At 37.0% G+C, this 22,854-nt stretch overlaps 1 protein-coding gene and 1 non-coding gene across 4 annotated transcripts in view; both read left to right on the top strand.

Moving 5' to 3' along the window:
• The window catches only part of LOC109803114 (MADS-box protein JOINTLESS), a 42,450-nt gene that overhangs the window by 5,638 nt on the left and 13,958 nt on the right, over positions 1 to 22,854 (top strand). The window lies entirely within an intron of this gene.
• On the top strand, positions 16,128 to 16,234 carry LOC114916253 (small nucleolar RNA R71). The gene has a single exon (XR_003804644.1). It is a non-coding gene; the product is annotated as a small nucleolar RNA R71 (small nucleolar RNA).

The following is a 22,854-nucleotide window of genomic DNA, read 5'->3' as shown; positions in this document are numbered from 1 at the left end:
GAGTTTGCCACACTTATAACATTCCACCTCGGACCTTGGCTGACTTCCTTGGCTACGATCACCTCGTCCTTGTCCACCTCCATGGTCACCTCGTCCTCGACCTCGTCCTTGATCACCTCCATGATCACCTCGTCCTTTGCCTCGTCCTCCATGATCACCTCGTCCTTGTCCTCCTGATCTTCGGCCCTGAGTGTTCCGAGTTTCATTCAAATCAAGTTGCGCCTGTAATGCTTGATCAAGAGTATTCTTCATCTTCCTCCTCCTTTGTTCGTGGGCTTCGAGTGACCCAGCGATCTCTTCCACTGAGAGAACTGACAAGTCCTTTGACTCCTCAATTACGCATGCAATACTCTCGAAATCATCTGTTAATGATCTCAAGATTTTCTCCACAATTCTACTTGCTGGCATTGGCTCCCCATTCCTTCCTAGTTGGTTAGCCACCTTCTCCACCCGAGTTATGTACTCGGATACTTGTTCCTTATCCTCCATCTTCAAACTCTCAAACTCTCCTCGGAGAGTTTGAAGTCGAATCTGTCTGACACGGTGGTTACCTCTGTGCGCAACCTCTTAGATTTTCCATGCTTCCTTTGAAGATGCAGCGTTTGCAATCTTCTCGAAACCTGACTCATCCACGGCATTGTACAAAAAATACAAAGCTGATTTGTCCTTCACTCGTGTCTTTTCCAATGCGGCAATCTGAGCCACAGATTGGTCTTCGTCCTCCTCGGGTTCTTGGAACCCCTTCTCCACTATGTCCCATAGACTTTGGGAACCCAACAGGGTCTTCATTTGTAAACACCAATTATCATAATTGGTTTTCTTTGACAGTTGTGGTACGGTCATTCCATTCACAACCTTTGCCATTACTCTCTCTTTCTTCTTTCTTCCCCCTTCACAGGCGCACACTGTTTTCCTCTCACACTCGGCACTCAGAGCATATAGCTCTGATACCAATTTGTAGAAAAACTAAGAGAGACGAGTAACACTAAAATTGTGGGTGATCGTAGCAACTCACTGTGATTTTTTATTGAATAAGAGATGGCCTTTAAATAGCCATTGTACAACGTACTGAATTAACAAGAAGATAATAAAATATCTTATCAAATCAAAACTTACCAAAAAACTATCTTATCTAATCTGAAACCAAATAACTCAAAATCAAATAATTCCAGATAACTAAATCGGATATCCCGGATATCTTGGATATCTCGAATATCTCGGATATCTCGGATATCTCTAGAAATTTAAGATTATCCAACATATATATCATATGCAACAGTAACCCATATATGTCACCCTATTTTTCCTGATAACCGAGAACTGTGAGTTCATCATTTTACTCGTGTATGCATATGCTGTATTTTCGTACTGTTTTTTCATAGCTTTGACAGATAAGCATTTAATAGTTTTTATACCTAAACAATATATATATATATATATTCATGTTCTTTTACAACCCTTTTCCTTTAGCTTTTCTATGCAACTTAAGAGTGTTTTCGTTAATGTGAAGTTATTCTTGAGAGAATTAGATAGATATCTCTCATTCTCATATTCGATATAAGTTTCGAATAAAAAAATGTATACGTCAGTTATTATTGGTTCTCATGAAACTAAAGTGGCATTTTCATGTTTAGTTTGATTTTGGTAAGTGATAGCGCTGTGCTAATATTTTATAGTATTAATATAAGAAATATTTTTATATAATCTGATATTTGTTTTATCAATTAAATTTTAACCAATCGTATTCTTAATTACACTCAGAAATAATATTCCAAACCAATATATTCTGGGAAATGTAACATTTAAGAACATAATAATATACCTTGAAACCATTAATATACACTAACATGCATGCAGCTAGCTAAATAGTAAATAGTATAAGGAAAACAAAGTTGCATGATTGTGGAGAACCCGTTAAGAATAAAATTATTTTCTCCTTAACAATGACCATAAGTCAATGCTAGCTGATGTTTTATATTGAAGAGAAAAAACAAAACCATGTATAAAAAGATTTCAATTTTAAAATTTGATCATCGTTACAAGAATTTTTGACTTAGTCTGTTAACAGATAGCAATACAGCTGGCAATAAGAACTATGATCAGGAACATGATTGACATCAATGCATATTTTCTATAAAGAGAATAAAATATTGAAATATTTAAAATATTTCAAAATTAGAACACACAAAGTATTTCAAGTAATGAAATTTAAAATATTGTTACAATAATTGGTACAATTATAATCTACATCTAAATCAAAACTGTTTGAGCAATACTAATAATTTAGTCAAAAAGAAACTAAAACTGATATAAGATAAATATTACAAGAGTAATATATATAGCGAAATTCACTAAAATTCAAGACTTATAAAGCAGCTAGGATAAGTATCTACTTCCTTTTTTTTTTCTTCATGAAATTGTAATTAAGATCTACAAAATTACACTAAGATTATTTTCTTGATTCAAGATCTTTTTACTTAAATTACTATTTCTAATTTCTTATACATATAATACCCACTTTGATTAGCAATAGAAATAAAGATCATTAAGAATCCATAATCATGATGATCGATCTATTTCTATAAACACACGAAACTATGAAAATAATCATAGCATGGGTACAATGAGGAATTTTATATCGGTAAAAACTTGTATTCTACATTGGTTATAGAATCTATATGTAGAAATCATCATGTAAAAAATAAGAGACTCTACATTTAGGGCTTCTACATCTATTATAAAATTGATGTTGAAGCCATCAATGTAAAAAATAAGAGGCCTTTTATATTAATTGGTTAAGTTTTAACGAAGTATTAAAAAATAAAAAATACACGGTGGCGTATCTCTCCCAGCCAATCATGGTAATTGACCTTCTAGCATCCTAATCAACAATTTAATCTAAATCTGAATACCTATCAAGATATATACACCATGTGTTAGCTCTATGTATAAGCCAACCAGTTGATGTAAATGTCGAATAACAATAGATATGCTATGTAACCAGCCGATGTTCCTTTCCTAGTTGACTCAGAAACCTACTCACCACACTATCAATGTGTGCAACATTCAGTTTTGTGAATACCATTGCATAGATAAGACTTCCAATCGGACCAGCATATGAAAACCGACACATATACTCCAAATTTGGTTGTTGTAGGAACAAAAGCCAAAAATAGACATGTATTGTTTAGTGAGGGAGTACTTAAAGGTATAGCTTTGTCCATTCCAAAATGAGACTTATTTTAGGAACGTATTCCTTTTGTGATAAGAAGAGTTTCTTCTGTGAACAATCCCTGTAAATCTCCATAACGAAAATCCTCCTCAATGTGCTTCTTGAGGATCCATTTGATTTGTTCAATGTTAACCACCCTCATGAACATATCCATGTTATATGTCTATAAGAAAGATAGGAGAGTCAAAGTTGTGTCATCATGTCAACGAACCAGTGCCCCAAAACCAATTTTAGGTGAATCACTGATACAACCTAATAATTGGTTTGTTTCCTAAGGTTTATATAACGATATGTTTAAACTCTTGTACTCAAGATTAAACACTTTAAAGCCGCCTAAACAATGCCTAGAAAATGATAGGGAAAGAGAGAAAAGATAAAGTGTAGACCAGAATTGTTGGTGTCTAAGATCTCATGCTTGTAATCTTTTTATAGGGCAAAATTTGATAATATCATTAGTAAACAATTAAAATCTGATTTCAATTTTTATAAAATAAAATATAGTTTTAATAGCCATTGAAACCATTGACCTTTGACCTACACAAAGCATGTTTATACCAAAAGTTGAAAAAACCAACGATAAATGAGAATTAAAAGGTGTCATGGGAACTTTGATGGGAAAAGAAAAACAAATAATAGAATAATAATATTAATTATTTTGATTTGTTACAATGATTTGTTATGATTTTGTTTCTTTATTTGCTGGCCATTTTGGTTGTTATATCATTGTATAAAACAAAAAACATCTATCAATAAAAGGTATTCACTTTTCTAAATCATAAAATGATAGCAGAGTTATCTAGATTCATTATAAATGGACCACCCACCTTGATACACGCACCAAACTTAGTAGTGTTGGGTGTGACGAGGCGTATTTGAAAAAAATTAAGTTTTGTCTATCCTATATTATTAAAAAGGGTTATTCACGATTATCTATGTACCAAGTCTAATAGTACTAAGGGGGTATATTGGGAAAAATCTAAGTTCCATATCAATTAGATATGAGGCAATTAAAGAGTATATAAGTGAGTGATTACTCTCACCTTACAAGCCGATTTTATAGAGTTGTGTTAGACCTAAACTTACTATTTTAATATGATATATTATGATCAGAAAAGTGAATATCTTTTATTAATATGATTGTTGTTTTATACTATGAAATAACAACTGATGATATATCACAATTAATGTTATTATTCTATTAGCTCCCCACAAGTTGAGGCATGGATATCAACCATGTTCATCTTGGACAGGATGGAATGGAAGGGAGCTGGTAATAATGCTTTTGTATGTACGTTAGCTAGTTGACCTAAAGAGTAGACTAACAGTAGGTGAACAATACTTTCTTGATGTTGGGGATCGCAAATGCACTCACACGCACAATTACAAGAAAGAAAGTAAATTCACAAGGCACATAGATTTACGTGATTCGGTCAGAATAACCTACGTCCACGGCTTCACGATATGATATTTTCTATTTCATAATTAGGTTTATAATTACATGAGTATTTATATATATAAAAAAAAGCAAATGAGTCAAGCTTAATAAACCCTTCAGACTCCACATACTTAACAATATCCCACTTGGAGGCTAATCACATCAACTGCACTCCAAAATAAATCTAGTAAACTTCAAAATCGTCACGCCTCTAAGCTAGTGCGACGCCTCCTCAACAATTAACCATGAATGCTAGTTGAAGTTAAGCAAAGTTTCAACTTCTCAGTAGTAACCACCTTGATGAACATATCTATAGGATTCTTTAACTCATGAATCTTCTTTAAGAACAAAGTACCATCACTGATTAGTCCTTTAATGAAATGGTATCTCAACTAGATGTGTTTTGTCTTTGCATGAAACATAGGATTCTTTGCAAGATGAATGACACTCTAATTATCACTATAAAAAGCATTGTCACACTATTTCTTGCCTAACTCTTCAAGAAAATTCTTCAATCAAATCATTTCCTTACCAACTTCTGAAATAGCCATGTACTTTGCTTCTGTGGTTGAAAGTGCAACGCTTTTCTGAAGCTGAGACATCCAACTATCTGTTGTGCCACCTATTATGAAAACAAATCCTGTAGTACTTTTCCTTGTGTCTAAACAACCTCCTAAATTTGCATCATAATATCCTTCTAAAACAACATCATTCTTACTAAAACATAATGTGATCTTAGAAGTACCTTTCAAGCAGCGTAGCAACCACTTGACAGTTTCCCAAAGCTTTCTTCCTGGATTAGACATGAATCTACTAACAACTCCCACTACATGAGCGTCTAATGCATATCATTGCATACATTAAGCTACCAACTACAGATGTATAAGGAACCTTAGCCATTAATGCCTTGTCTTCATCTGTCTTAGGTGAATGCTCTTTTGTGAGATTGAAGTGAACCCCCTAAGGTGTACTTACGATCTTGGCATCCTACATGCTAAATTTCTCTAACAATTTCCCAATATACTTCTCTTAAGATAATATTAAGGAACCTTCAGATCTGTTCTTACTGATGTTTGTTGGTTTTCTGAGCAAGCGCACCCAAGTCTCTGTAGTATAGTTAAAAGGTTGTCGATCCTCAGGGACTTGTGAAGTAAGCTTTGATTTCTATTATACTAATTGGTACTTGTGAATTTAAAACTTGAGTAATTACACATGTTCAAAACTTAATGTGAATGATAGATCAAACTTAAGTAACCAAAAGTTAGATTAGATTTAAGGAAAACAAATATGAGAAACAGTTGGGATTAAATTTCTTCAATTTCCCTCCTATGCATTCTTATTGATTCTTTCAAATGATTCCATTACTCATGGCCATTGAGTTCTCTATATTCATTCAAACCCAATTCCTTGGCATAAGAAATTCTAAAGTATTTAACTCAATGAATGATTCCTCACTTCATTCAGTTAAATATCTCGCATTAAGAGTCAGAACTTATTACAACTATTACTTCCAAAATCATTCCTGACTGTTGAAACTAATAAGTGATTCGTTCCAAGGCTAGATTTAGAAAACGTTTTCCAACCAAATTCTAAATCCGAAATCAAAGATAAATGATCAATTCATCAAAGCATTAAGAACAGAAATAAATCACTGACATTGAGTAATAGATGAGATATATATATGAATCAAAGAGGAAAACAAAGGAGTTCGATGATTACATCAATCCCAACCCTAGAGCTTTAGCTCTCCATGGTACAAGAAATCACAAAACAACAAGATGAAAGGTAGAAGAAAGAGATCCTCTGAAGAATCGCGTCCCCACGAGCTCCAAAAGTGCTCTGTTTCCTCGTTTCTCTTTGTTCTTCTCTTCGTGCAGCTAGTGATGCCCTTTTTTCTCTCTCCTCTACCCTTTTATAAGTGCTGGAATTAAAACAGAGTAGGCAGGAAATAGAAAAATCTGCTCAGCACCTTGAAACGGCTGAGCGGTTTGAAGAATGAAGATGAAGTAATCTGAAGGGCTGAGCCCCTCAAATCCGCTGAGTGCCTGTTTGATTCTTCACCATTAAGCAACCAAAAGGGGCTGGGCGCTTCATATCTGCTGAGCGCCTAGGAGGTAGAGAGAACTCCTTCTTCCAGGGCCAAAACTGCTCAGCACCTTGGAGTGGCTGAGCGCTTCCAATTAGGTGCACTTTTGAAGGGCTCGCTGACTTGAAAGCGCTCAGCCCTTTTGAAGGGCTTAGCCGTTTGCCTCCAGACTTCAAAATCTACAAAATAAACACAAAATTTGATCAAAAGACTCATAACTCCCTGTAATAATGTAAATTAAGAGTCCTTCTTTGATTCTAAGCATATATTGACCAAAATTATATCAATATGTACAAAAATTGTGCTAGATAAGTGTCTCAAATTCAGATTTCATCAGACTAGTTAGATACTTATCAAGCTACCCCCAACTTGGAAATTAGTTTGTCCTCAAACAAAAGGTCTTAATTGAGATAATAATATAACTAACTTATATACCCAGTGAATCATTATAAGTTTCACCCAAAAAATATGTTAATGCACTTACATGGTTTCAAGGAGTCCAATGAAAACTTGTTTGCAAAATCCAGTGAGTACATGTTACTACAAATGGTGCCCACATGATAACAAAAATTATGAACATCAAGCATACTCAAAGGAAATATTCACTCTTCTTCCATTGCTTTCAATCAAGAGCACTAAAATTTCCTCACCATTGTGTATCTCTCTTTAATATGCTGTGAAGGGTGAGTGTTTCTCTCTTTTCATGCACCAAAAGACGCTAAGTCTGCTTTGTTACCTATCTCCCATAAGTCTGTTGTTAGAACCAAACATGGATCACTAAGGACTTGAGAGGGTTGTAATGTGGCCTGACTATCAGAGATTTGGTTTTTCTTTGGGAATTTAAAGGCCTGTTTGACAAGAGACATTCTCACTCATATGCGTTAATACCAAATTCTTGCACTTGCTTGAATTCTCTTGACTCTTATGCCTTATCCCTCTTTTGATTGTATTTACTGGTTCCTTCTCTTTTAGAATATTACAATAATTGATGAAATGGTAACAAGGAACCTTGATTTTAACCTTTTTTTTTCTAGTAATATATACAAAGAAAACAACACTTTGCCTATACAACTCTAACCACATGAAACTATACATTACCCCCAACTTGGCTCAAACCCACTTGTTTCATGAGAATGTCTCTTACCATCAAGGCTCAAGGACAATCATGGTTTTTCTTTATAAGCTTAAGGGTTCTATTTAGGGTCAGATTTGTCTGCTCAAGGGTCAATGTAATTCATGGGTTGGCTTTTTGGCTACTGGCTAAGTATAATAAATAATTGCCTTAGTAAATTCCATGCATAGCTTAACTGTAACTCATGGGAGACTCAAACAAAACTGACCGCATGAATCAATGATGACTCTCAATGATTGAATTTTAACTGTTTGGCCGACTCACTCACATGGTTTGGTTAAGTGCCCTAAACATCAACAACTTTAGACTCATTTCAATTTCACTTGAACATGCTTGAAGCACATACTTAAAGTCAAAAATGTACAACCACTTGTGCAACAATGAAAACTTCCAGATTAGAAAACACTGCTCATTGAAAACTTGAATCAAGAAAATGCTCCGTCCAGAAAGATTGTCAATTGAGTTCCCAAAAATAATTTTGTTTTGTTTTTTTTTTGTTTTTTTTTTTTAAAATATGTTAAACATTACTATGTCCAAAAAGACCTTACTAACAACTACATGTTCGCAAAATAAGGTAACCATGCTAACTGAAACTGCCCAAAAGTACTTACCGGGTGAAAAGTCATCAAACTGAAACATGAAATTAAAGACTGAAAGTAATTACTGTAACTCAAAATAAACTGCAATTAAAAGTACCGTAAAATAAACCAAACAAACTACTAAGAAACCCTCAGTTGTTCTCCTCCTCCTCATCATCTCCTTCTTCAGCATCCTCTCTATGCTCATCCTCGCCTCCTTCTTCATCTTCCCCTTCAGCTCCACCTACCTGCTCTGGCTGCTCCTCCTCCACACCTCCCTCAAAATTTGGACTGTCCCCAGGCCAGTGGAATTGTTGTTGAAAAGTCTCTGGGGATGGCCATTGGAATGGAGGGCCTCCATGGAACTGCTGCTGATGAGCATGGTACATGCTAGTGTTGAGAGACATCAGCGCCAAGTGATTTGCCAGATCTTGCTGTTCAATGTGATGAAAATGAGCAGCCATGAATGCCTGACTATCTACTTGAGAAGAGGAAGATGCATGCCAATGCCTTTGAGATCTAGGCTATGAAGCATCACCCTGTTGTTCACTCTTGCAGTGGATATTGATGTATGCAACATTGATTGGAGGTCGGAGAGATTTGTTCAAATTATTCGGAAGGCGAGAGCCACTTGCCATACACAGCCCTGTAATCAATCCTGGAAATCCCAGGGGTTTAGAAACCCCTGTAATAGAAAGAGTAGAGAGGACAGTCTTATGTATCTCATTAGAAATTATTGAAGCTATGTCCACACCATCCTTTGTCAAAATAGAGTAGAGAAGAGTTGCCCTGGGCATATTCAAATCAGAAATGTGTGTAATGGAATACACATTGCAGTACAGAAAGTTTTGCCAGATGCGTGCAATAGTGGTCAAATTCTTTCTGAGAATTGAAACTGGATTTCCTATCACCCCCACTATGTAAGTACAACTTGGCAAACATAAAAGCTTCGCCATTTTATCAACATTAAAAGCACGAGGCTTCTTCAGTCGGCCATACTCATCAAGTCCGTCACCTCCCAAGCTGTAAGGGCTGCCCAGGTATTCATTAATAGCATCCCTAGAATAGCTGATTGTGACTCCTCTCACCCAATAGTTTCTTGTTTGATCAAGCCTTTGCAGAGGGAAAGCATTGGCATAGAATTCTTTAATGATATCCTTATTGTATTTCTTCTCTGGAGTGGCCAATTTGTTCCACTTCCTTCTTGTCAACTCCCCTTGAAACTCCATGTATTCTCCTGCGTCTAACTCCACTCTTCTTTCAGCTATTATCTGTCTAGGCTCCAATTTCGTATACCTTTGTTGTTTAGACTTGGTAAGGAATCGTTGCCTGTCCAAACGGATTGGAGCAACAGGTCGTGGAGCAGGCTCATCATTGTCGGAATCACCAGGAGGGGGATTAGAGAAAGCTTGGCCCTTCCTTTTCTTGCTGGCAGGAACTTCATGAGTGTGGGAAGTAGTCTTGGTCTTGCCCATCTACATTACATTCAAATAAAAACAAGGAGCAACAAATTACATGTGTTATAACAACTTCAAATAATTAACTCAGTAGGGTACAAATGGCTCAGCCCCTTGAAAGGGTTGAGCGCCTTGACTCATTATGGCTCTCTGCCTTCAATCCGCTCAGCACCTTGAAACCGCTGAGCGCCTTGAGCATTGTGGGTTTCTGCCCTTAATTCGCTCAGCGCCTTAGAAGCGCTGAGCGCTTTGACTCAGAATCTAAAAAATGGAATTTTTGTTTTGCTTGAAACCCCACAATCTATAGAGACCTTTCGCACACAAAATTTTAGGGCTTAAAATAGGTAGAATCATCAGAAGTTCAAACCCTAATTCATGCATTGCAGAAATATTACACCATGTATGATTAAAAGAACCCGTTGAGAATACAAAGTTTTGCAAAGACAGAGGATTAACCATTAAAACTGACTTTGAAGAACAAGAGCAAATTAAAAATGGTAAAAATGAATTTGAATATGAACTGATGCAATGAAGAAGGGGTGATCATAGAGCATACCTGGAATGCGAGGTGAGTGTGCGTTGTTTGATTCAGGGCAATGAGAAACAGAATGGGAATGATAAGAGAGAAGGAGGAGAAATAGAATGGCTCTTTCAATAAGGAGCAGAATGGGAATGAATGATTTTGATTTAGGGTTATGTTTTTAACCCTGGTGCAAATGGGCTTCTGTTTTTAATTGGAACCCAAGCCCGACACTCATCCGCTCAGCGCCTTCAAAACGCTGAGCGCTTTAGCTCCAGTGAGCAATTCAATTCTAGGCGCTGAGCCATTGGAAAGCGCTGAGCGCTTAGGCTCTAGAGAGCAATGCTCTCACAAGGCGCTGAGCCATTAAAAAGCGCTGAGCGCTTTGGATCCAGAGACTTTCAAAAATTCTATTCCTCCAAGGCGCTCAGCCACTCAGAGGCGCTGAGCGCTTTGCTTCCAGAGACCCCTCTTTGGAAATTCCATATGAGGTGTTGGGCTACTTAAAGGCACTGGGCGCCTTGACCCCAGAGGCTACTCTGTTTTTCCATATGATATGAGGGGCTGAGCCCTTCACAGGGGCTGAGCCCTTCACAGGGGTTGAGCCCTTGCTTCCTGGAACAAAAATTTTTATTACCTGATATGGCTTAATTTGACCAAAATTTCCTTTAATTCTTCTTCTACACTTATCTGCAACAAGCACACGAGACAAAAAGGAAAATGCATAATATTAACTAAACATATGAACAATTTTTATCCTAAGTATTGGATCCTAAACTTACTTACTAAAACATCAACACATAACTGAAACTAAATATGCCAATACTATAAATAACTAGAACCAAGTTCAAAACATGTTGGCTGGGTTGCCTCCCAAGAAGTGCTTTTTATTGTCATTAGTTTGACACTTCATTTAGTCATGGATCATTGAGATGAATGATAGTGGTAAGTTTCTCAACCTCACCACCCAAGTATGGCTTAACTCTCTGTCCATTTACCATCCAAGATCTTCCAGAATTTGGCTCTTCCAACTCCACTGCCCCATAAGGTTTGACTGATTTGACCAAAAAGGGGCCTGACCATTTGGACTTGAGCTTTCCAGGGAATAATCTCAACCTGGAATTGAACAACAACACCTGTTGTCCTGTTTGGAAGTTTCTTTGTACAATCTTCCTGTCATGGTAAGACTTCACTTTGCTCTTATAGATCCGGGAAGATTCATAGGCTTGTAACCGCATTTCCTCAAGCTCATGTAACTGAAGCTTTCTCTTCTCACTTGCAGCTTTCACATCGAAGTTTAATGCTTTCAAAGCCCAATAGGCCTTATGTTCCAACTCAATTGGGAGATGACAGGCCTTTCCATATACAAGCTGAAACGGAGAGAGTCCAATTGGGGTTTTATATGTTGTCTTGTAAGCCCATAGTGTATCATCCAATTTCAAATCCCAATCTTTCCTTGAGCTAGCCACAGTCTTTTCAAAAATTCTCTTCAACTCCCTATTAGAAACTTCTGCCTGTCCATTTGTTTGAGGATGGTAAGGTGTAGCTACTTTGTGTCTCACACCATAATGTTCTAACACCTTCTTCAGCTGTGTATTACAGAAATGAGAACCACCATCGCTAATGAGCACTCTCGGTGTTCCAAATCTGGTACAGATATTCTTCTTTAAGAACTTGATCATCGTACGTGCATCAGCCTTCTGAGTCGCCATGGCTTCCACCCATTTAGAAACATAGTCCACAGCAACCAGAATGTACTCATTAGAATAAAAAGATGGAAGTGGTCCTACAAAGTCAATTCCCCAGCAGTCAAAGACTTCAACTTCAAGAATTTTTTGCAAAGACAGCTCATGTCTTTTGGAAATTCCTCTAGTTTTCTGACACTTATCACAATTTTTGCAGTGCTCATGAGAATCCTTAAAGATGGTAGGCCAGTAAAATCCAGACTGAAGAATTTTTGTTGCTGTGCGATCTCCATTGTAGTGACCTCCATAAGGAGAATTGTGGCAGTGCCACAAGATATCCTTAACTTTTGCACCTGAAACACATCTTCTCAACAAACCATCAACACCAATAATAGATAAGGATCATCCCACACATAATAAGTAGAATCCTTGAAGAATTTCTTTCTCTGTTGCCAATTAAGATCTTCTGGAATAACCCCAGCTGCCTTAAAATTTGCCATATCAGCAAACCAAGGCCTTTTTTGCACAGAGAATAATTTCTCATCTGGAAATTTCTCATGGATTGCACTTTCAAGTATAGTCACCTCTTCATTTTCTAGTCTTGACAGATGATCTGCAATGTGGTTTTCACAGCCCTTGTCTTTTATTTCTAAATCAAATTCTTGTAACAGCAGAATCCATCTTATCAGCCTTGGTTTGGAATCAAATTTAGTCAACAAATATTTAATGGCTGCATGGTCAGTGAACACAGTAATTTTAGAACCAATCAAATAAGAACGAAATTTCTCAAGTGCATACACTATTGCAAGTAGTTCTTTTTCTGTGGTTGCATAATTCATTTGAGTTTCATTCAAAACCTTACTTGCATAGTGTTTGACATGAAAAATCTTGTTTTTCCTTTGATCCAGAACAGCACCTACTGCATAGTCACTAGCATCACACATTAGTTCAAAATCAAAATTCCAATCAGGGCTAGTGATTTTAGGTGCTGAACACAATTTTTGTTTTAATAATGAAAAAGCAGACAAGCAATTATCATCAAATTGAAATTTAACATCTTTCACAAGGAGATTGCTAAGAGGTTTAGCGATCTTTGAAAAATCTTGAATAAACCGCCTATAGAATCCAACATGTCCCAGAAAGCTTTTGATTCCTTTCACATTTGTTGGTGGAGGAAGCTTAGAGATGACCTCAACTTTGGCTGGATCCACCTCAATACCTCTTCTAGAAATCTTGTGGCCAAGCACTATTCCTTCTGTCACCATAAAATGGTATTTTTCCCAGTTAAGAACCAAGTTTGTTTCAACACACCGCCTCAGTACAGTGTTTAGATTCTCTAGACATGTATCAAATGATGCTCCAAACACAGAAAAATTGTCCATGAAAATCTCTATATATTTCTCAACAAGATCAGAAAATATGGCTAGCATACACCTTTGAAATGTGGCTGATGCATTACATAATCCAAATGGCATTTTCTTATATGCAAAAACACCAAAAGGACATGTGATTGTTGTCTTCTCTTGATCCTTTGGGTCCAGTGCTATCTGATTGTACCCAGAATAGCCATCCAAAAAGTAGTAGTAGGCTTGATCCGCCAACCTCTCTAACATCTGGTCCATGAAGGGTAATGGGAAGTGATCCTTCCTTGTTGCCTGGTTCAACTTCCAATAATCAAAACACATCCGCCAACCAGTGAGTGTCCATGTAGGAATCAATTCATTTTTGTCATTCATCACCACTGTCATGCCTCCTTTCTTAGGAACCACTTGAACAGGGCTAACCTAAGCATTGCCGGAGATAGGATAGATCATGCCAGCTTCAAGTAACTTAATCACCTCTTTTCTGACCACCTCCTTCATTGTTGGATTAAGGCGCCTTTGAGGTTGTGCTATGGGCCTATAATCCTGTTCCATCAAGATCTGGTGCATGCAGTATGAAGGACTAATACCCTTTAGATCAGACAAAGTCCATCCAATAGCTCCTTAATTCGCCTTCAGAACTTCAACTAAATTCTTTTCCTCCTCCATTGATAAGGAACTGCTAATTATGACTAGTTTGCCACCATTTGCTTCTAAAAACACATATTTGAGATGGCTTGGCAATTGTTTTAGTTCTAACTTTTGAGATTGAGACTTTTCCTCTTTCTTTAAATCTTGCACACTTGTAGAATCAGGAGAAATCTCCTTTGCTTTGTCCAACTCCTCCAAACATTTCTGAATTTCTTTTTCCTCCTCCTCATTGGTTTCACTGACTACATTCACCAATGTTTTCTCTAATGGTGTGGCTACTCAGAATTTTCTTTGAGCTTCCATACACACCTCATCAATCACATCCACTCTAAAGTAACCTGTCTTATCATTTGGATGTTTCATGGCTTCAAAGACATTAAAATTCACCTCATCATCTTGCACTCTAACCTTGAGTTTTCCATCATCAACATCAATGATGACCTTGGCTGTCTTCATGAATGGTCATCCTAGAATGAGAGGAACTTCAGAATCCTCCTCCATGTCCATGACAACAAAATCAACTGGAAAGAAAATTTATCAACCTTAACCAAGAGATCTTCAACAATACCATGAGGATACTTTATAGATCTATCAGCCAGCTGCAGAGTCATCCTGGTAGGTCTCACCTCCACCTCACCTATCCTCTATAACATAGATAAAGGCATAAGATTGATACTAGCTCCTAAGTCCAACAATGCCTTCCCCACAGAGAGATTGCTAATGGTAACTGGTAAAGTGAAACTCCCTGGGTCTCTAGATTTTTATGGAAGTGACTTCTGAATTATAGCACTGCAACCTGCCTCTAACTCCACTGTTCCATCCTCACTCAATTTTCTCTTCTTTGTTAGAAGCTCCTTTATGAATCTTGCATAAGATGACATCTGTTCTAAAGCCTCTACAAAGGATATGTTGATCTACAGCCTCTTGATTATATCAAGGGACCTTGCAAACTGTCGTTCCTTGTCTTTCTTTGATGGAGCATGTGGATAAGGTAAATTCTTCACAGGAGGAGGCCTAACAACTTCTTTCCCCTTCTTCTTACTCTCCTCCCTCACATCTCCATCTCTACTCACATTTTTCTCACTCTCTTTTTTATTTTTCTCATTTTTTTCTGCCTCTTTATTCAACTCCACCTCTTTCTCACTTTCCAACTCAACTTCACTCTTATCTTCATCCACTCCATCTTTATTTTCTCTCAAATTATCACCAATCCTCTTTCCTATCACAGTGCCTCTCCTGGTTGTAATTGACTGACAGTATTCTTTAGGATTGACCTGTGTATTGGCTGAGAAATTATTGCTTTGCTGATCTGCCAATTGCTTAGCCAACTGCCCTATTTGTACTTCCAGATTTCTGATAGAAGCTTCAGTATTTTTCTGATTGGTTGTGGAAACCTGCATAAACTGTGTAAGAGCTTCCTCTATTCCTGTCTGGTTGATAAGAAGATTGATTTTTATATGGCTTCTGTGGAGGTTGCCTTTGTGATGGCCCTGCTTCTTGCTTCTAACTAGAATACTGATTTTGATTGTTCCTCCAGCCTTGATTCTGATTATAATTGCCAGAGAAATTCTCTTGCCTTCCTGGATTATTCATGTAATTCACTTCCTCTTCCTGGTCTGGTTCAGAGATGGTGCAATGTCCATTTGGATGATCACCTGCACAAAAATCACATCTCATTACCTGTTGAGGGCGTGAAGATGATCCCACATGAAGCTTGGACATCTATTTTTTTAACTCTTCCATCTGTTGAGAAAGGAGTTTATTCTGGGCTAAAATTGCATTTTGAGTATCCAGTTCCAGAATTCCCCTTTTTGTGGGCTGGCTTCTATCGTGGTGAGCTTGGTAATCACTGGCTGCCAAAGCATCAATGATAGTGATTGCTTCCTCAGAATCCTTCATCATCATAGAACCACCTGCAGAAGCATCCAATAACATCTTTGTTTGTGGCCTTAAAGCATTACAGAACATGTTGAGCTGTGCAACATCATCAAACCCATGATTTGGGCATTTTCTCAGTAAGGACTTATATCTCTCCCAGGCTTCACACAAAGGTTCATCAGTGCCTTGAGAGAAAGTTGCAATAGCTAATTTGGCGCTTATGTATCTGGAAGGAGGAAAGAATCTAGCCAAGAACTTATGCTCTACATCCTCCCATCTGGTCAAACTCTGATTTAGGTGAGCCTGCAGCCATGTCTTGGCCTTACCTGTCAAAGAAAAAGGAAATAATCACAGATATACTGCTTCTTCATCTTCTCCAAGAACGCCCATAGTGCCAATGAGCTCACAGAAAGAAGATAGATGTGTGTAGGGATCTTCATGGTCCATCCCTGCAAATTGATTGGCAGTTATGAGAGATAATAGTGCTGGTTTCATTTCCACCCCCTTGGTTGGCCTGGCGATACTGGAGAAATGCCTAGGACCCAACTGATGGTTATATTCTCCTAGGAGTCTCCTTGGACGATGATGATGTGGTCTATCACCACCCGGTCCTTCTTCAGCCATTGATTTAGGAGTATGATGTTGAGCTGAAACTAAGGTGGAAGTACCCTCCTGTTCCCGTCTTTCCTGTTCAAGCTTCATTTGCCGCCTTCTTTTGCTATTATTTTTCCTAGCTATTTTCTCAATCTCTGGATCAAATAGCAAATGCTCAGCAGGAATTTTACCTTACATACAAAGACTGACTTAAACATAAAAGTTAAAACCACCAGGTAAAGAATATATTGAATAAAAAGGAAAACAAAATATATACAACAAGCTACAACAAGAATAATAGAAATCACAAACTATCTTGACACAAGTCCGGGGCAACGGCGCCAAGAAACTTGTTGGTTTTCTGAGTAAGCGCACCCAATTCTATATAGTATAGTTAAAAGGTTGTCGATCCTCCAGGACTTGTGAAGTAAGCTTTGATTTCTATTATACTAATTAGTACTTGTGAATTTAAAACTTGAGTAATTACACATGTTCAAAATTTAATGTGAATGATAGATCAAACTTAAGTAACCAAAAGTTAGATTAGATTTAAGGAAAACAGATATGAGAAATAGTTGGGATTAGATTTCATCAATCTCCCTCCTATGCATTCCTATTGATTCTTTCAAATGATTCCATTACTCATGGCCATTGAGTTCTCTATATTCATTCAGACCCAATTCCTTGGCATAAGAAATTCTAAGATATTTAACTCAATGAATGATTCCTCACTTCATTTAGTTAAATATCCCGCATTAAGAGTCAGAACTTATTACAACTATTAATTCCAAAATCATTCCTGACTTTTGAAACTAATAGGTGATTCATTCCAAGTCTAGATTCAGAAAATGTTTTCCAACCAAATTCTAAATCCAAAATCAAAGATAAATGATCAGTTCATCAAAGCATTAAGAACAGAAACAAATCACTGATATTGAGTAATAGATGAGATATATATATGAATCAAAGAGGAATACAAAGGAGTTCGATGATTAGATCAATCCCAACCCTAGAGCTTTAGCTCTCCATGGTACAAGAAATCACAAAACAACAAGATGAAAGGTAGAAGAAAGAGATCCTATGAAGAATCGCATCCTCACGAGCTTCAAAAGTGCTCTGTTTCCTCGTTCCTCTCTGTTCTTCTCTTCGTGCAGCTAGTGATGCCTTTTTTTCTCTCTCCTCTGCCCTTTTATAAGTGTTGGAATTAAAACAAAGTAGGTAGGAAAGAGAAGAATTTGCTCAGCACCTTGAAATGGCTGAGCGGTTTGAAGAATTCTTCATCATGAAGTAATTTGAAGGGCTGAGCCCCTCAAATCTGCTGAGCTCCTATTTGATTCTTCACCATTAAGCAACCAAAAGGGGTTGGGTGCTTCATATCTGCTAAGCGCATAGGAGGCAGAGAACACTCCTTCTTCCAGGGCCAAAACCGCTCAGCGCCTTGGAGTGGCTGAGCACCTCCAGTTTGGTGCACTTTTGAAGGGCTCTCTGACTTGAAAGCGCTCAGCCCTTTTGAAGGGTTGAGCTGTTTGCCTCCAGACTTTAAAACCTACAAAATAAAACACAAAATTTGATCAAAAGACTCATCACTCCCTGTAATAATGTAAATTAAGAGTCCTTCTTTGATTCTAAGCATATATTGACCAAAATTATATCAATATGTACAAAAATTGTGCTAGATAAGTGTCTCAAATTCAGATTTCATCAGACTAGTTAGACACTTATCAATGTTCATGCCCAAAATGTGCTTTGCGGCACCCAAATCCTTCATTTCAAACTCTTCAGACAATTGTGCCTTCAATCTATTGATATCATCCATATTAGATCCTACAACTAACATGTCATCAACATATAGTAGTAATATGATATAGGATGGACCAAAATTTTTCAAATAACAACACTGATCCATGACACATTTCTTGTACCCTTTCCTACTCATAAAATTGTCAAACTTCAGGTACCACTACCTTGGTGCTTGCTTCAGCCCATACAAACTCTTAGTCAACTTACAAACCAAGTTCTCCTTCCCTGTTATTTGGAAACCCTCTGATTGCACCATGTAGATGTTCTCATCAAGGTCACCATGTAAGAATGTTGTCTTAACATCTAGCTGCTCTAGATGTAAATCCTTTGCAGACACAATGCTCAACATGAGTCTAATGATAGTCATTTTAACTACAGGAGAGAAAATCTCATTATAGTCAATACCTCTTTTTTGTTGAAAACCTTTTACGACTAACCTTGTCTTGTATCTCTTGTTTCCATCATGTTCTTCCTGAACACCCACTTGTTCTACAATGCCCTTTTTCCTGTTGGTAGGTCAATAAAACACTAAGTTTTATTCTTCTCAAGTGCGTTCATCTCCTCCTACATGGCTAATTCCCATTGGGTTGCATCATCCATCTGCAATGCCTCATGATAAAATAGAGGTTCTCCATCGTCAGTCAACAACAAGTAATTTGCTATAGGAGAGAATTTATGAGGAGGCCTAATCACTCTGCTAGATCTCCTCACTTCAATTACTAGAGTGACTGGAGTGGTTTCCTCAACTATCCTAAGCTCTCGCCTTTTCCTGTAAGGTTGTCTTCTATAATGTCATCTAACACTGCCTCTTACTTCTCTGTTGGTCTCTTTTCAGCTTCAACATTTGTTTCAAGTATGTCCTTGTACATTGCATTTTCATTGAAAGTAACATCTCTACTTCTAATGATCTTTCTGTTTTGATGATCTTAGAAGTGATATCCCATATCATTTGCTCCATAGCCAATAAAAATGCACTTTCTTACTTTTGGATCAAGCTTGTCCCTGTCAGCATCTCTAACACGAACATAAGAAACACAACCAAATACTTTCAAATGAGAAAGACTTACATCATTGCTTTGTCATTCCTCCTCAGGAATCTTGAACCCTATGGGAATTGAGGGTCCTCGATTAATGAGGTATGTTGTTGTGCTTACTGCATCTGTCTAGAATGTCTTCAATAATCCTGCATGAATTCTCATACCCGTTGCCCTCTCATTCAAGGTCCTGTTCATTCTTTCAGCAACACCTTTTTGTTGAGGTGTCTCAAGAATAGTTTTAAGCATTCTAATTTCATTTTCAACACAATAATTAACAAATTTAATACTACTATATTCACCACCATTATCAGACTTTAAACATTTAACTTTTAATCCTATCTCATTCTCAACAACAACTTTCCACTTCTTAAAGGTATTAAATACTTCTTATTTTTGCTTCAAAAAATAAACCCATACCATTCTAGTGGAATCATTAATGAAGGTGACATAATATCGTGATCCTCCCAATGATGATACTGATGTTGGTCCGTACACATCTATAAGAACAAGTTCCAACTTCTCAATTTTAGGCATCCTCCCTGACTTGGCAAAAGTAACTCTTTTTTGTTTTCTAAACACACATGGGTCACATAAATCAACTTCTATCTCTTTCAGTTTTGGAATCTTCCCTTTTGAGACTAGTATCTTTATACCTTTCTCGTTCATATCAACAAGTCTTTGGTGCCACGAAGTCGAAGAGTGACCAACATCATCACTAACTAAATTTACTTCTTCTGTAGGTAATCCTACCATGTAAAGGGTTCTTTATTCCAGCCACGTGCAACAACTAAATTACCCTTCACCATCTTCCACTGACCATCTCCAAATGTAACTCGATATCCCTGAACATCCAACATACCCACAAAGATTAACATTCTCATGAGTCTTGGAATTTATCTGACATCCTTCAATGTCCATATTGTACTCGAAAAAGTTCTAAGATTTATATCTCTCATTCCTACTATGTTTAAAGCTTCATCATCTGCTAGACGAACTTTGCCAAAATTCCCAATTTTGAAATTTTTCATCAAGTCCTTATAAGGAGAAGCATGGAAAGATGCACCAAAATCCATGATCCAGGATTCAAACTTACTCTCAATGCAACAGATCAACGCATTATCAATGTCTTCTTGTGTTGCATTCACTGTGTTGTCATGCCTCTTTTTCTTAGGAGCAACAAGAATAGTACATTGGTTTCTGAAGTGGTCATTCTATTGACAATTCTAACAAGTAATATCCTTGCGAGGTTTGGACTGCCTTTGCTTCTTGGACTTTGATCTATCATGCCTAGAACCTTGTCCCCTTTTGGGCCTTCTACCTCTACTTTCTGTGCTCAATAAGGAACCTACTGATTCTCCAGCGTTTCTCCTACGAACATCCTCACCAAGGATTAAATCCCTAATTCCTTCGAAGGTCAATTTCATAGTCTCAGATGTAGTGGTAACTGCTATGACAGTTCCTGACCAACTATCAGGCAACGAAGATAGTAATAATAGGGCTTGTACTTCATCATCAAATTTAATATCCACTAATACTAATCTCAACAGTAAGGAATTAAATTCGTTCACATGATCTGTAACACTAGCACCTTCTCGCATCTTTGTATTAACTGGTTGACGAATCAGAAGTACCTTGTTTGATACTGATGGCTTTTCGTACATGTTTGATAACGCCTTTACTAAACCATATGTCATCTTTTCATTGACAATGTTGTAGACGACATTCTTCGCCAACGTCATTCTGACAACGCCCAGAGCTTGTCGATCTAACAACTCCCAATTTGCCTGAGACATCATTTCTAATTTATTCTCTGACAGAGGCTAATACAATTTCTTCTAATATAGATAATATTCAATCTGCATCTTCCAAAATCCAAAATCATTCCCATCAAACTTGTCAATCTTCACTTTCTTGCCTTCTACCATTGCTCTCACTAACATGAAACCCTAGGCTCTTGATACCAGTTGTTGGGAATTGCAAACGCACTTACATGCACAATTTCAAGAGAGAAAGTAAATTCACAATACATTGAAATTTACGTGGTTAGGTCAGAATAACCTATACCCACGACCTCACTAGATGGTATTTTCTATTTCATAATTAGGTTTACAATTACATGAGTACTTATATAAAAAAAGAAGAAGCAAATGAGTCAAACCCAATAAACCCTTTAGACTCCACATACTCAACACTTGAACCTTATCCCGAACTAGGTAACAATTTATCTAATCAATCTTGATATGTTTTGTATGCTCATGGAAAGTTGAATTTTGGGTTATCTGGATGGTAGACCTGTTCTCACAATACAAACATATTAGTTTGAAGACTAGAATGTGAAGATCCTATAATAGGTATATTAGCCACTGAATTTCACAAATAGAGTTGGCTAAAGCTTTATACTCAACCTTAGATGAAGACTTGGGAATTGTTCCTTGTTTCTTAGATGTCCAATAAATAAGAGCAAGGCCAAGGAAAATAGAAAACCTTGTTATTGACTTCCTAGTATCCAAACATGATGCCCAATTTGAATTAGTGAAGCCAGTTAGTTTGAGATCATATGAAATAGGGAAAAAAATCCTTTTCCTGGTGACCCTTGAACATATTGGAGAACCCGCATGGTAGCTTGATGATGAGATTGCATTGAATTAGAGACATATTGGCCCAATTTATTCACAAAAAAGTAATGTCTAGTCTGGTATTGGTGAGGTATAAGAGACGACCAATTACTCTTCAATAGGATGTTGAATTAGAAAAAGGATTACAATCATCTTTGACAAGTTTTATTGTAGGTAACAAAGGAGTAGTGACAGGTTTGCATCCCAATAAACCATTGTCATCTAAAAATTCAAGAGCATATTTTCTTTGATTAAGAACAATTCCAATGTGTGACCTAGCAATTTCAAAACCAAGGAAAAATTTAAGATCCCCAATGTCCTTGATTCGAAATTGCTGGTTGAGAAAGTTCTTAACTTCTAAATTTCTATGAGATAATCACTTGTTAGGACTATATCATCTACATATATCAATTAATTAATGATGTAAAGACTAGTGGCCTTGATGAATAATGAATAGTCTAACTTGGACTATGTGTACCCAAGGAAGATCAAGGTTCTAGTTAACTTGGAATTCCATTGTTTGCTTGCTTGTTTAAGGCCATATAATGATTTGATAACCTTACATACTTGGTTGAATTTATTTGCATGGAAACCTTGTGAGATTTGCATGTAGACTTACTTTTCAAGATATCCATGAAGAAAAACATTATTAACATCTAGTAGATGTAAAAACCAACCCTTGGCAACAACTAAAACAAGAACAGACCTAATTGTAGTCAATTTCACAATTGGAGAAAAGGTCTCAAAGTCATCCACACCCTTCATTTGGTTGTAACCATTTGCCACCAATCTA

Source organism: Cajanus cajan, chromosome 1, assembly GCF_000230855.2.
Source record: "Cajanus cajan strain Asha chromosome 1, NIPB_CcT2T_4, whole genome shotgun sequence".
Lineage (NCBI taxonomy): Eukaryota > Viridiplantae > Streptophyta > Magnoliopsida > Fabales > Fabaceae > Cajanus > Cajanus cajan.
Note: the sequence above shows the minus strand (reverse complement) of the source record. Positions and strands in the feature narration are given on the sequence as shown.